Source organism: Bos grunniens, chromosome 28 (genome assembly GCF_055505025.1).
Source record: "Bos grunniens cultivar Pamir isolate PY7600 chromosome 28, Bosgru_T2T1.0, whole genome shotgun sequence".
Lineage (NCBI taxonomy): Eukaryota > Metazoa > Chordata > Mammalia > Artiodactyla > Bovidae > Bos > Bos grunniens.
In genome coordinates this window covers 45,987,628-46,003,498 of record NC_141192.1, presented here as the reverse complement: position 1 = coordinate 46,003,498, position 15,871 = coordinate 45,987,628, and positions in this window count along the sequence as shown.

The following is a 15,871-nucleotide window of genomic DNA, read 5'->3' as shown; positions in this document are numbered from 1 at the left end:
ACATGAAAAGATGCTCAACATCACTCATTATCAGAGAAATGCAAATCAAGACCACTATGAGGTACCATTTCACACCAGTCAGAATGGCTGCGATCCCAAAGTCTACAAGCAATAAATGCTGGAGAGGGTGTGGAGAAAAGGGAACCCTCTTACACTGTTGGTGGGAATGCAAACTAGTACAGCCACTATGGAGAACAGTGTGGAGATTCCTTAAAATACTGGAAATAGAACTGCCTTATGATCCAGCAATCCCACTGCTGGGCATACACACTGAGGAAACCAGAAGGGAAAGAGACACGTGTACCCCAATATTCATCACAGCACTGTTTATAATAGCCAGGACATGGAAGCAACCTAGATGCCCATCAGCAGATGAATGGATAAGAAAGCAGTGGTACATATACACAATGGAGTATTACTCAGCCATTAAAAAGAATATATTTGAATCAGTCCTAATGAGGTGGATGAAACTGGAACCTATTATACAGAGTGAAGTAAGCCAGAAAGAAAAACACCAATACAGTATACTAACACATATATATGGAGTTTAGAATGATGGTAACAATAACCCTGTGTACGAGACAGCAAAAGAGACACTGATGTATAGGTCAGTTTTACGGACTCTGTGGGAGAGGGAGAGGGTGGGGAGATTTGGGAGAATGGCATTGAAACATGTGTAATATCATGTATGAAATGAGTCACCAGTCCTGGTTCGATGAACGATACTGGATGCTTGGGGCTGGTGCACTGGGACGACCCAGAGGGAGGGTATGGGGAGGGAGGAGGGAGGAGGGTTCAGGATGGGGAGCACGGGTATACCTGTGGAAGATTCGTTTCGACGTTTGGCAAAACTAATACAATATTGTAAAGTTTAAAAATAAAATAAAATTTTTAAAAAAGAATATATTGGGAAGAATCGTTAAATTACAAATCTTATTGAAATAAACACCTTCTTTGAAAAAATATAGCATTCAATCTTGTACAATAAAAATAGAAAATCTAAGTAAAGTCTTATCTGTGTGTGCTTGGTCATGTCTGATTCTTTGTGACCCCATGGACTTTAGCCTGCCAGGCTTCTGTGTCCATGGAATTTTCCTGGCCAGAATACTGGAGTGGGTGGCCATGCCCTTCTCCAAGAGATATCCCTGACCCAGGATTGAACCCCCATTTCCTGTGTCTTCTTTATTGCAGGTGGATTCTTTACCACTGAGTCACTGAGGAAGCCCAAAGTAATGGAATTTGTTTTCAAAAACTTTCTAACAAAGAAATCCTATGCCCTGTTTATTATGTTGGTGAATTTCTCCAAACATTTAAGAAATACTGTCAATACTGCACAAATTTTTCTAGAAAATAGATTGAGAGAATACTTAATAATGCATTATATTCACTGAGTTTTAAAAAATCAATTCAAACAAAGCTATTATAAGAAATAAATTTATAGCTAAGTCTTTCTCATGAGGTTCGTAATGAATATTCAAGACAGAATATTGACACACTGGATTTTATTCCAGAAACTGAAAAGTGGTTTAACAGTCATTAATTAATAACCACAAATCAACATATTAAAGCAAAAGGGAAGATATATCATTCTTGCAATTCACAGTTCTAGAAAAATAATTTGGTTAAATACAAAACTCATTCCACTGTGCATGGATGATTTTTCTCAACTCACATTTAGCTACAAGAAACAAGTAATCCTCATATTAACTACTGAAATGACTGTGATTAATTTTAAAATACTTTGGCTGTAATACTATATATATATATATATATATATATATATATATACATCTCCCCAAGAATGTACAAATCCAAAGGCACACCCCTAGAGTTTTATTTGAAAAGTTCGTACTTCCTAGATGGCTGTGACAAATGTTTCTGTTATCCATGTGTTGAATAGAAATTAACCTCTTCCTGATAAGAGTGTGGGCTTCTCTGGTGGCTAAGTTGGTGAAGAATCCACCTGCAATGTAGGAGACCTGGGTTTGATCCCTGGATCTGGAAGATCCCCTGGAGAAGGGAATGGCAACCCACTCCAGTATTCTTGCCTGGAGAATTCCAAGGACAGAGGAGCCTGGCAGGCTACAGCCCATGGGGTCGCAAAAAGACACGACTGAGAGACTAACACACACACATACATGCGTGCATGAATAAGTCTTGCAAATTACATTTAGAATACAATGATGCAATTGATATTTTTATATATACTCATTTATGCAACTCTACTGCATTTTGTTATTATTTTCTCATATTTTCGTTGCAGATTCCATAGAACTTTCTATATACAGAATCTAGCTTGCAAATAAAGACAGTTTTATTTTCTACTTTCCAGTAATTATAATTTTCTTTTCTTTTTCAGCAAAAATCTAAAATAAGATGTTGAAAAAAAGTGGTTGGGGACATTATTTTTTGGTTGTTTTTATACACAGGGTTAGGAGAAAATCAAGTTATTTTGCTTTATGTAGGATTTTTTTCTGTTTTCTTTTTTTCCATTAAACATAATGATAGCTATAGGTATTTTTGTAGATGATCTTTATCAGATTGAAGGAATTTTCTTATGTATCTTGTTTGCTTCTATACAGATAATTATTTTGGTTTTTCCCCTCCCCTCTCAAGTCATTGTTTATTTTCCTATCATATACTGTGATATCTTATTTTCTGATATTTTATTTTCTTATATTTTATTCAGTATTTCTGTAATGAAGTACATTAGTTATTTTGATCTTTTTTTCCAACATCTTTGTCTGCTTTTGATGTTGATGGTTGTTGGTTAGTTACTAAGTTATATCTCTTTTACAACTCCATGGATGGTAGCCTGCCAAGCTCTTCTATCCATGGGATTCTCTAGGCAAGAATACTGAAGTGGATTGCCATTTCCTTCTCCAGGGGATGTTCCTGATCCAGGGATAGAACATGTATCCTCTGCCTGGCAGATGGATTCTGTACCTCTGAACCACCAGGGAAACCTATGAAACACCAGAGAAGTCCAAAAACTCAGAAAATGATCAGAAATATTGGTGGTGGCTCCTCCTCACTTTTGGAGATACCCACACCCTTTCTTTCCTGGTGTGCATCTCTGCCTTGCTTAACTAAACAGTTTTTCTGCCTGCTCTCCCATTTGTTGTGCTATATTTCTAAAAATAAACTTCGTACCTTCATTTACAATTTTTGCCTCCTTGAGAAATGCATTTTTTACTGGGGACCAATATATACATACATACATACATATATATGTATGTATGTATATATACTGATGTTTGCCATTAACTCGCATCTCAGCTATCAGTTTTTAAACTATAGAATTATGATTCACACATTCTAAACTAATTAATCATTTTCAGGTTTTGTACATTATTGATTGAGTTGTCTTTGCCTCTTCAACCAAATCCTGAGCTCCCGAAGGTCAGGAAGCAGGCCAAAGAATTCTATCATTGTACTTGCACTATGCTGGGTTCTAGATATTTGTAGCTGAAAATCAAATCCAGAAATCTTTGGTTTCGATCATAGAGATTCTTAGAATCTCTGTCAGAATCACCTGGGAAATCAGTTGAACTCACGGATATTTGGCAGAGAAACCCAAGACTCTTGGAATATTTTTATGTACATGGATGTTTGGGAATTAGAGAGCTGTCACATACAAATAAACATAACTTTAAGTACATGTTTCACACAAGGTATAGGCGAGATAGTAACAGCATCAAGTTTAAATAACATTTCCAGTCTCATTTGCTCCACTAGTCCCTCCTCCCCCTCCTGTCTGAATCATCCTCCTGGTGCAAAATTCTAATCAAGTCCTTCCTTTAACAAAAACCTCCCTAGCTGTGAGACTATAAAACCCATAATCATAAGCTTATCCTTTAAGAATCTTTATGGCCCAGTTGCAATCAAATGACATAACTTTTTAACTAAGAGCACAAACTCTGGGGCCAGATTGACTGAATTCAAATCCCAATGCTTCCAGTTTGAGTATGAGCTATATTAATAGGATGAAGAAAAAGTGTTGCATATATCTCTTATTGCTCTGTTCATTCAAATATCCATGCAGGTTTTTTAATATAAATTTATTTATTTTAATTGGAGCCTAATTACTTTACAATATTTTATTGGTTTTGCCATACATCAACATGAATCCACCATGGGTGTACACGTCTTCCCATCCTGAACCCCCCTCCCACCTCCCTCCTCATACTATCCCTCTGGGTCATCCCAGTGCACCAGCCCTGAGAACCCTGTCTCATGCATCAAATCTGGACTGGCAATTCATTTGACATATGATATTATACATGTTTCAATGCCATTCTCTCAGAATGCAGGGTGTGTGTGTGTGTGTGTGTGTGTGTGCTATTTGTTACTTAAATGCTTGACAGAATTTACCATTTAATATTATGGGTCTGGGGTTCTTCTTGTGGGAAGGCTTTTAACTGAAAATTCAATTTCATAAGAAGATAGAAGCTATTAATATTTTGTATTTCATTTTTGATAAGTTTATTTGTATGGTTCAAATGATTTTTCTACATCAAATAAGTAGTTAAATGTTTGGAAGAAAATCATACATAATACTCCCTAATTACTTTTTCTACATTGACAGCATCTGTAATGAAGTCCCATTTTTTTTCTTGAGTAGCAATTGTGTTATGATCTGTTATTTTTAATCAATTTATCTAACAGATGATTGATTTTATGTATGATTTTAAACATCAGAATTTTAGTTTTGCTCAATCCCTTATTTCTATTTCACTGTCCATTTTCTATTTTATAATCACCATTCTCATCTTTTCCTCCTTCTACTTATTGTGAGATTAAAAACTATGTCTGCTTTTTTATCTTCTTAAGATGGAGTCACAGATCATCAAGTTTCTTCTCTTAAGTGAAACATTCAAGCAAGTATGTGCTATTTTAAATAGAATGAGGTATTAATAGAGAGAGTCAAAAAATGTTGACCTCATGAGTGACAAGTAGAAGTCTAAACTAGTCCTTAAGATTCCCCACCATCTGGTACACACATATCTTCAACTAGCCATTCAATTACACATTAATCTGGGAGCTCCTGGCATAATTATAAATTATGACTAGTTTTAAATCAGTTGATCATGAGAAAAGAAGACTATCCTGATTGGTGAGTCTCATATAATCCGATGATTTGTTTAAAATGCTTGAATTCCTCTTTAAAGAGATGTATGAATTATAAGAGGGTGTTGAAAGAGAAATTTGAAGTGTGAGAGTGACTTGAGTGGAGAAAACAAAGCTGATACCTAGGAGTGGATTCTAGGGACTGTTCAGTTTGGTTCAGTCACTCAGTCGTGTCCGACTGTTTGCAACCCCATGAATTTCAGCATGCCAGGCCTCCCTGTCCATCACCAACTCCCAGAGTTCACTCACACTCACATCCATCGAGTCGATGATGTCATTCAGCCATCTCATCCTCTGTAGTCCCCTTTTCCTGCTACCCCCAATCCCTCCCAGCATCAGAGTCTTTTCCAGTGAGTCAACACTTCGCATGAGGTGGCCAAAGTACTGGAGTTTTAGCTTCAGCATTATTCCTTCCAAAAAACACCCAGGACTGATCTCCTTTAGAATGCACTGGTTGGATCTCCTTGCAGTCCAAGGGACTCTCAAGAGTCTTCTCCAACACCACAGTTCAAAAGCATCAATTCTTCTGTGCTCAGATTTCTTCACAGTCCAAGTCTCACATCCATACATGACCACAGGAAAAACCATAGCCTTGACTAGACGGACTTTTGTTGGCAAAGTAATGTCTCTGCTTTTGAATATGCTATCTAGATTGGCCATAACTTTCCTTTCAAGCAGTAAGCGTCTTTTAATTTCATGGCTGCAGTCACCATCTGTAGTGATTTTGGAGCCCAGAAAAATAAAATCTGACACTGTTTCCACTGTTTCCCCATCTATTTCCCATGAAGTGATGGGACCAGATGCCATGATCTTCGTTTTCTGAATGCTGACCTTTAAGCCACCTTTTTCACTCTCCACTTTCACTTTCATCAAGAGGCTTTTTAATTCCTTTTAACTTTCTGCCATAAGGGTGATGTCATCTGCATATCTGAGGTTATTGATATTTCTTCTAGCAATCTTGATTCCAGCTTGCGCTTCTTCCAGGCCAGAGTTTCTCATGATGTTTTCTGCATATTAGTTAAATAAGCAGGGTGACAATATACAGCCTTGACGTACTCCTTTTCCTATTTGGAACAAGTCTGTTGTTCCATGTCCAGTTCTAACTGTTATTTCCTGACCTGCATATAGGCTTCTCAAAAGGCAGATCAGGTGGTCTGGTATTCCCATCTCTTTCAGGATTTTCCACAGTTTATTGTGATCCACACAGTCAAAGGCTTTGACATAGTCAATAAGTGAATAACCCCAAAACAGATGTCAAGGAAATAAGACCTTATTCCTACAACTTCAAGGAAGTGAATTATTCCAACAACATGAATGAGCTTGGAAGACAACTAATTTCTAGGTAAGAAACTTGATGACACTTTGATTTCAGCCTTGTGATAACTTGAATAGAAGGACTAGGTGTATTGTGTCTAACTTCGGGGATACAAATGAGTGTTTTTCAAGCCACCAAATCTGCAGCAGTTGATTATGATGAAATAGACCATTAATATACCACATAATTCAGCAAACCTATCAATTGCATTATCAAAAAATGTATATTCAATAAGTTTTAATAAAACAGGGAAACATTGGGATACAATGAAAACTGCAAATGCCATAATATCATATATCTATTCAGTGTGATATTGAATGTGTTTTTTACAAAAAGGTAGATGTCCAAATAAGAAAACTTAGAGAAAAGACTGAAATAAACATAACACAGGAACTACACTATGCTTGGTCTATGGGACAGTAATAGTGATTTTCTATTTCTAAATATTGGAATTCACATTTTCCAAGATAAATATAAGTATAAACAGGTTGATTGCTAGTGTTATTTTTCTAAGATGAGAAGATAAACATGCTCAAGCTTCCTATATGATTTAATGATTTAAAATAAATTATATACTAAATGAGGAATATGGGATTTTCTTTAAATTGTCTTGTTTGTAGCTCATGGAAAACAGCTCAATCAAAATTCTCTGGGGTGTGAATCCACAAAGTCACTGAGGTAAACGTAAATATACAGCATGATCCCTAAGTTTAGTTTAGGTAAGTATGGCTTAACCTTGAGAGTGTTTCTATTTTTTAATGAGAAAAAATTTAATTCTCTTGATGACTTTACTGAAATATACTTCAGAAGAAGTTCAGTTCAGTTCCGTTCAGTTGCTCAGTAGTGTGCGACTCTTTGGGATCCCATGAATTGCAGCATGCCAGGCATCCCTGTCCATTACCAACTCCCAGAGTTCACTCACACTCACATCCATTGAGTCAGTGATGCCATCTAGCCATCTCATCCTCTGTCGTCCCCTTCTCCTCCTGCCCCCAATCCGTCCCAGCATCCGGGTCTTTTCCAATGAGTCAACTCCTTGCATGAGGTGACCAAAGTACTGGAGTTTCAGCTTTAGCATCATTCCTTCCAAAGGAATCCTAGGGCTGATCTCCTTCAGAATGGACTGGTTGGATCTCCTTGCAGTCCAAGGGACTCTCAAGAGTCTTCTCCAACAGCACAGTTCAAAAGTATCAATTCTGTGGTGCTCAGCTTTCTTCACAGTCCAAGTCTCACATCCATACATGACCACAGAAAAAACCACAGCCTTGACTAGACGGATCTTTGTTGGCAAAGTAATGTCTCTGCTTTTGAATATGCTATCTACGTTGGTCATAACTTTCCTTCCAAGGAGTAAGCGTCTTTTAATTTCATGGCTACAATCACCATCTGCAGTGATTTTGGAGCCCAGAAAAATAAAGTCTGACACTGTTTCCACTGTTTCCCCATCTATTTCCCATGAAGATATGGGACCAGATGCCATGATCTTCGTTTTCTGAATGTTTACCTTTAAACCACCTTTTTCACTCTCCTCTTTAACTTTCATTAAGAGGTTTTTTAGTTCCTCTTCACTCTGCCATAAGGGTGGTGTCATCTGCATATCTGAGGTTATTGATATTTCTCCCGGCAATCTTGATTCCAGCTTGTGCTTCTTCCAGCCCAGCGTTTCTCATGATGTACTCTGCATATAAGTTAAATAAGCAGGGTGACAATATACAGCCTTGACGTACTCCATTTCCTATTTGGAATGAGTCTGCTGTTTCATGTCCAGTTCTAACTGTTGTTTCCTGACCTGCATACAAATTTCTCAAGAGGCAGGTGAGGTGGTCTGGTATTCCCATCTTTTCAGAATTGTCCACAGTTTATTGTGATCCATACAGTAAAAGGCTTTGGCATAGTCAATAAACAGAAATAGATGTTTTTTCTGAAACTCTCTTGCTTTTTCCATGATCCAGCGGATGTTGACAATGTGATGTCTGGTTCCTCTGCCTTTTCTAAAACCAGCTTGAACATCAGGAAATTCATGGTTCACGTATTGCTTAAGCCTGGCTTGGAGAATTTTGAGCATTACTTTACTAGCGTGTGAGATGAGTGCAATTGTGTGGTAGTTTGAGCATTCTTTCGCATTGCCTTTCTTTGGGATTGGAATGACAACCGACCTTTTCCAGTCCTGTGGCCACTGCTGAGTTTTCTAAATTTGCTGGCATATTGAGTGCAGCACTTTCACAACATCATCTTTCAGGATTTGAAATAGCTCCACTGGAATTCCATCACCTCCACTAGCTTTGTTCGTAGTGATGCTTTCTAAGGCCCACTTGACTTCAGGTTCCAAGATGTCTGGCTCTAGGTGAGTGATCACACTATCATGATTATCTGGGTCTTGAAGCTCTTTTTTTGTACAGTTCTTCTGTGTATCTTGCCACCTCTTCTTTGTATTTTCTGCTTCTGTTATGTCCATACCACTTCTGTCCTTTATCGAGACTATCTTTGCGTGAAATGTTCCCTTGGTATCTCTAATTTTCTTGAAGTGATCTCTAGTCTTTCCCATTCTGTTGTTTTCCTCTATTTCTTTGCATTGATCGCTGAGGAAGGCTTTCTTATCTCTACTTGATCTTCTTTGGATCTCTGCATTCAAATGCAGAGTATATCTTTCCTTTTCTCCTTTACTTTTCGCTTCTCTTCTTTTGACAGCTATTTGTAAGGCCTCCTCAAACAGCGATTTTGCTTTTTTGTATTTCTTTTCCATGGGAATGATCTTGATCCTTGTCTCCTGTACAAACCTGTCACAAACCTCTGTCCATAGTTCATCAGGCACTCTATCTATCAGATCTAGTCCCTTTAATCTATTTCGCACTTCCATTGTATAATCATAAGGGATTTGATTTAGGTCATACCTGAATGGCCTAGTGGTTTTCCCTACTTTCTTCAATTTAAGTCTGAATTTGGCAATAAGGGGTCCATGATCTGAGCCACAGTCAGCTCCCCATCTTGTTTTGCTGACTGTATAAAGCTTCTCCATCTTTGGCTGCAAAGATTATAATCAATCTTATTTCGATGTTGACCATCTGGTGATGTCCATGTGAAGAGTCTTCTCTTGTGTTGTTGGAAGAGGGTGTTTGCTATGACCAGCATGTTCTTTTGGCAAAATTCTATTAGCCTTTGCCCTGCTTCATTCCATACTCCAATGCCAAATTTGCCTGTTACTCCAGGTGTTTCTTGACTTCCTACTTTTGCATTCCAGTGTCCTATAATGAAATGGACATTTGTGGGGGAGGGGGGTGTTAGTTCTAAAAGGTCTTGTATGTCTTCATAGAACCGTTCAACTTCAATTTCTTCAGCATTACTGATTGGGGCATAGGCTTGGATTACCATGACATTCAATGGTTTGGCTTGGAAATGAACAGAAATCATTCTGTTGTTTTTGAGATTGCTTCCAAGTACTGGATTTCGGACTCCTTTGTTGACCATGATGGCTACTCCATTTCTTCTAAGGTATTCCTGCCCACAGTAGTAGATACAAATGATCATCTGAGTTAAATTCACCCATTCCAGTCCATTTTAGTTTGCTGATTCCTAGAATGTCGACGTTCATTCTTGCCATCTCCTGTTTGACCACTTCCAATTTGCCTTGATTCATGGACCTAACATTCCAGGTTCCTATGCAATATTGCTCTTTACAGCATCAGACCTTGCTTCTATCACCAGTCACATCCACAACTGGGTATTGTTTTTGTTTTGGTTCCATTCTTTCCGGAGTTATTTCTCCACAAATATACCCCAGTAGCATATTTGGCACCTACTGACCCGGGGAGTTCCCCTTTCAGTATCCTATCATTTTTCCTTTTCATACTGTTCATGGGGATCTCAAGGCAAGAATACTGAAATGGTTTGCCATTCCCTTTTCCAGTGGACCACATTCTGTCAGACCTCTCCACCATGACCCATCCATCTTGGGTGATACCATACTGCATGGCTTAGTTTCATTGAGTTAGACAAGGCTATGGTCCATGTGATCAGATTGGCTAGTTTTCTGTGATTTTGGTTTCAGGGTGTCTGCCCTCTGATGCCCTCTCACAACACCTACCATCTTACTTGGGTTTCTCTTACCTTGGACGTGGGGTATGTCTTCATGGCTGCTCCAGCAAAGCGCAGCCACTGCTCCTTACCTTGGACAAGGGGTATCACCTCAAGGCCACCCCTTCTGACCTTGAACGTGGAGTAGCTCCTCTCAGCCCTCCTGTGCCCGCACAGCCGCCACTCCTTGGACTTGGGGTTGCTCCTCTCGGCCACCTCCCCTGACCTCGGGCATGCAGTTGTTCTCTCTTAGAGGGTGTTTTAAGAAATGTCATGTTACAAACACTCTTTAATGAAAGTATTTAAGGTTTTGAAGTAATAATGTCAAAGAGAACTGATAGCAATTTAATCTGCAAAACCAAATATCTTGTAATAACTATTAGTGTAAGAGGAATGTGAGTGTGACCAAATTGGGAAGAATGCTTGATTTCTCCCACCTGGGCACTTCCTCCTCTGTCACATTAACTCCCTCCAGGGAACCTGGGAAAGACCTCAGGGAGATTATCCGGACAGCCACTCAGAAGCTGAGAGTGTCAGTGAGGGATCCTCAGGACTGTTTTTGTTGTTGTTGTTGTTGCTGCTGTTGTTGTTGTTTAGTGGCTCAGTTTTGTGCAACCCTTTTGAGACCCCATGGACTGTAGCTCTCCAAGCCCCTTTGTCCATGGGATTCCCCAGGCTAGAATACTGAAGTGGGTTGCCATTTCCTCCTCCAGGGGATTTTCCTGGCCCAGAGATTGGACATGTGTCTTCACGTCTCCTGCATTGCAGGCAGATTCTTTACTGCTGAGCCACCAGTGAAGTCCCAGAACTGTTCACGGAAGAACAGACACATGAGACCAACCTCTGAAGTAGACACGAGAGGAGCACAGTTGCCTCTCCAGAGCAGGTTTCCCTGGTACAAATGACATTTTGAGTTTTAGTCCAGAGCCTCTTTCATCTAGGATACACCAAGTCATGCCTCTAAAGCATTTAAAATTACCAAGGGTCAGGAGGGAGAGGAAATGAGCCCATTCTTATCCTCTGTTGGCATTTTCTATGTATCATATGCCTTCAGTTCAGTTCAGTTCAGTCGCTCAGTCCTGTCTGACTCTGCGACCCCATGAATCGCAGCACGCCAGGCCTCCCTGTCCATCACCAACTCCTGGAGTTCACTCAGACTCATGTCCATCGAGTCAGTGATGCCATCCAGCCATCTCATCCTCTGTTGTCTCCTTCTCCTCCTGCTCCCAATCCCTCCCAGCATCAGAGTCTTTTCCAATGAGTCATTCTTCCCATGAGGTGGCCAAAGTACTGGAGTTTCAGCTTTAGCATCATTCCTTCCAAAGGAATCCCAGGGCTGATCTCCTTCAGAATGGACTGGTTGGATCTCCTTGCGTTCAAAGGACTCTTAAGAGTCGTCTCCAACACCACAGTTCAAAAGCATCAATTCTTCAGTGCTCAGCCTTCTTCACAGTCCAACTCTCACATCCATACATGACCACAGGAAAAACCATAGCCATGACTAGACGAACCTTTGTTGGCAAAGCAATGTCTCTGCTTTTGAATATGCTATCTAGATTGGGCATAACTTTCCTTCCAAGGAGTAAGCGTCTTTTAGTTTCATGGCTGCAGTCACCATCTGCAGTGATTTTGGAGCCCAGAAAAATAAAGTCTGACACTGTTTCCACTGTTTCCCCATCTATTTCCCATGATTGTGGGACCGGATGCCATGATCTTAGTTTCCTGAATGTTGAGCTTTAAGCCAACTTTTTCACTCTCCACTTTCACTTTCATCAAGAGGCTTTTGAGTTCCCCTTCACTTTCTGCTATAAGGGTGGTGTCATCTGCATATCTGAGGTTATTGATACTTTTCCTGGCAATCTTTATTCCCGGTTGTGTTTCTTCCAGTCCAGCATTTCTCATGATGTACTCTGCATATACATTGAATAAGCAGGGTGACAATATACGGCCTTGACGTACTCTTTTTCCTATTTGGAACCAGTCTGTTGTTCCATGTCCAGTTCTAACTGTTGCTTCCAGGGATAAATGATGCCCACACTGACCCACTGGAGATGCTCACCTTTATCTTTTACTTCAGGTAATGTTGGTCATATTTACTAAACTTGATTGTTAGATTTGAAATGGAGTTGAGTTGATAAAAATTATTTCTACTGTGTTCATTTTCCTTATTTAAATTTTATAGTCCTTGGTTTCTACAATGAATATGTGTTATTTCAATAATTAAATAAACAGAAGTAATTAATGGAATGGATGTGGTGGTGCAATCGAACAGAACAGTTATTTTAAAGGGATCAGTTCATTGTCCAAACTTAATATTTAACTTTGTAAATATCTCTGCTTTAACTCTCAATGAATCATGGTAATCTAAATGGTGGACATTCATACTTTTTCCATATGTTAGAGTAAAAATATGGAGGAACAAGGTTATGCCTGGCATATTGTAGTCATTCAATTAATATTTAATAATGATTTCACCTATAATTGCATACTTTTTATAATTGTAAAAAAGTATCAGTGTGAGGAAGGGTCTGAGAGAAGTGATTTTAACCTACAAATGTTCATGTGAAATTCCCCAACACTGCTCCAGGTTTTATAGGACACAAGAAAGAATTACATCAGAGAATTGTGATTAATTTTAATTATTTCAAGGCTTTAAGAGAATGAGTCAACAGACAATCTCTAGGGTTTATGCCTCATAGGTTGTCTCTAGATATAAGACTTCCAACCAGGAGAGATCTTACTTTCACCCATCAGCAGGTATCATGGGAAGCTGCTGTGTAACTCAGGAGCTCAGCCTGATGCTCTGTGATGACCTAGGAGGAGGCATGGGAGGGAGGGGGGAGGCTCAAGAGGGAGGGGATATATCTGTATATATCCCTTCCAACCAAAAGTAAATTCAAAAATAAGATTCTAAACAAAAATTAATATTATTTTCTAGGTAGGGTATTAGAAAAAAAGTGTGAGGGAAAATTTACCATTTAGACACAGAGAGTCCTTGAGTAATACTGAGCCATTGTGAAAATTACCAATCTGAACTGTAAAGGAAGAGGAAGTGGACTCAGCCTACAGAGCTTTGTGTGAGAACTGGCTCAGCTAAGCCCTTAAAACAACAGAGCTTCCCTGGTGGATCAGTGGTAAAGAATCTGCTGCCAGTGCAAGAGAGGCAACAGACTCGGGTTTGACCCCTGGGTTAGGAACATCCCCTAGAGTAGGAAATGGTAACCCACTTCAGTATTCTTGCCTGGAAAAAATTCCACTGGCAAAGGAGTCTGGTGAGCTACATACAGTCCATGGGTTCACAAAAGAGTCTGAAGCAATGGAGTGACTGAACACAGAAAAGTGCCTGGAATGGAGGGTTAGAAGAGCTCTGAGAATCTGTGGAAGGTGCATTATCTGGCTTCTACAAACTTTTGAAGGAGTAGTCAAACTGAAATAAAGACAAATATTTAATTTAAAAAATAAGCAGAGATTAAGCAAATGTTATGAAAGAAAAGCAAAAGGCACTATTTTTAATTATGTATGTAAAGTAGCCTTGAAAGCAAAAATTAAACAAAATAGAGAAGAAAGATATAGGAAAGATATTAGCTGTCATATTTCCTAAATGCAAAGAAACTCACCAGCAATTTAAAATAACATTTGGGTCACAAAATCCATTGCATGAAATAAAACATTAGTTTAATTTTATTTTTCAAGTGGCTTAGATAAATCAGCCATATTTAGGATGTCTAGCTTTGTGATAGATTGTCTTTTGAGGTTGTCTTTTTAAAGTTTATACTCAAATTTATGAATATATGAAGATAAAGGGATCTTGAGTATCTCAGTTTTGCCTATGATTTGACATTACTGCCGAGCCATATAAAATCTATTTCTTGAGTTATGGGACTAGAGACAACTTTATCAGAAATGATAGAGAAAAGTCCTGGTATGGTAGGGTCTAAGAGATATTGGTCACCAATTGTGCATGCATGTGTGTTGAGTCACTCAGTTGTGTCCTATTCTTTGCGACTCCATGGACTATATAGCCAACCTGACTGTGTCCATATAACTTTCCAGTCAAGAATACTGGTGTGGGTTGTCATTTCCTCCATCAGAGAATCTTTCCAATCCAGGGACTGAACCTGCATCTCTTGCATCTCCTACATTGGCAGGTGGATTCTTTACCACTATTCCCCTGAGAAGTCATTTGTCACCAGTTAGAGAAATACAATACTTTTCTATTAGCATTTTCTCATGAAATATCATCACACTGCAGTACTACCTTAAATGTTTGGTCTTTCTCTTTTACAGGTAATATAGGGACAGAATAAATGTCTTTATTTATGGACATTTCTATGTTAGAATCTTTAGTAGTGTTAGTTAAATTTTTGTCAACTTCCTTTCTCATCTCACCTGATGCTGCCTTCTAGTATATCTCTCTGATATGTACACTTTCTTTGGACAATTTCCCACAGATTTAAGATCACTACTTTGTCACAAGTTGGAACATGATTATGAATAAATGAAGTATCTTAGTACTAAGATGTTGAACATAGATTCTCTTTTAGACAAATGGAAAATTTGTGGGAGTCTGGATCAAGAGTTCAGTCACATATGTGTAGATTGATCCTCATTTGCATGTTACAGGGAAAGTCAAGGATCTCTGTCTTCTGCTTTGTCATGTTTCTGATAAAGACATAGACTGTGTTATCCTTATTATCTGTTCAGTGTTATTACTCCACAAGAAATGAGGTGGGATTGATAATTAGGGCTCCCTGTATTGAGAACACTCTGAAAAAAAGTAACTAAGGTTTATTTTGACAATAGATTTACTGAGTCAGAAACAAAAGTAAATGATAAGTATCATGTGGAATTAACAGTAAAGGCACAGATGGAAACTTAAAGGGGTCATTCTCAGTGTCACATTGTGAATATGTGATGTAAAGTGTAATTTATTTAGAATTTTCTCACTTTTGCTACTAGTTTTAGGACTGAAATAATCAGTTATGGTACTAGGCTAGGTTACTCTTTTATTAATTTATAATGTTCAAGTGGACCTAAAAGTGCTATAGAAGGATTTCACTGAAAATAACTCCCAAGTCTTTTGATTTCATATTATCTCTAAATATTAAAATTATAATTCAGAACTAAAAGGTTCAATAATGGTACTGTGCTCTTTAAAGAAAAGTTTAAATGGTTATCTTTTGAACATTTTAGACATTTAGCAATAGTGCATAAGAAACACAGAGAGGTTCTAAAAGAGACACTTGGCTTCTTCTTCCAGCTTTGGAAAGGAGGCGTTAACCGAGGGTCTTACATCCTCATTCTCTCTAATAATTTTGTTTCCAGAGCTGATTCAGATTCCGACAAACAGAAACC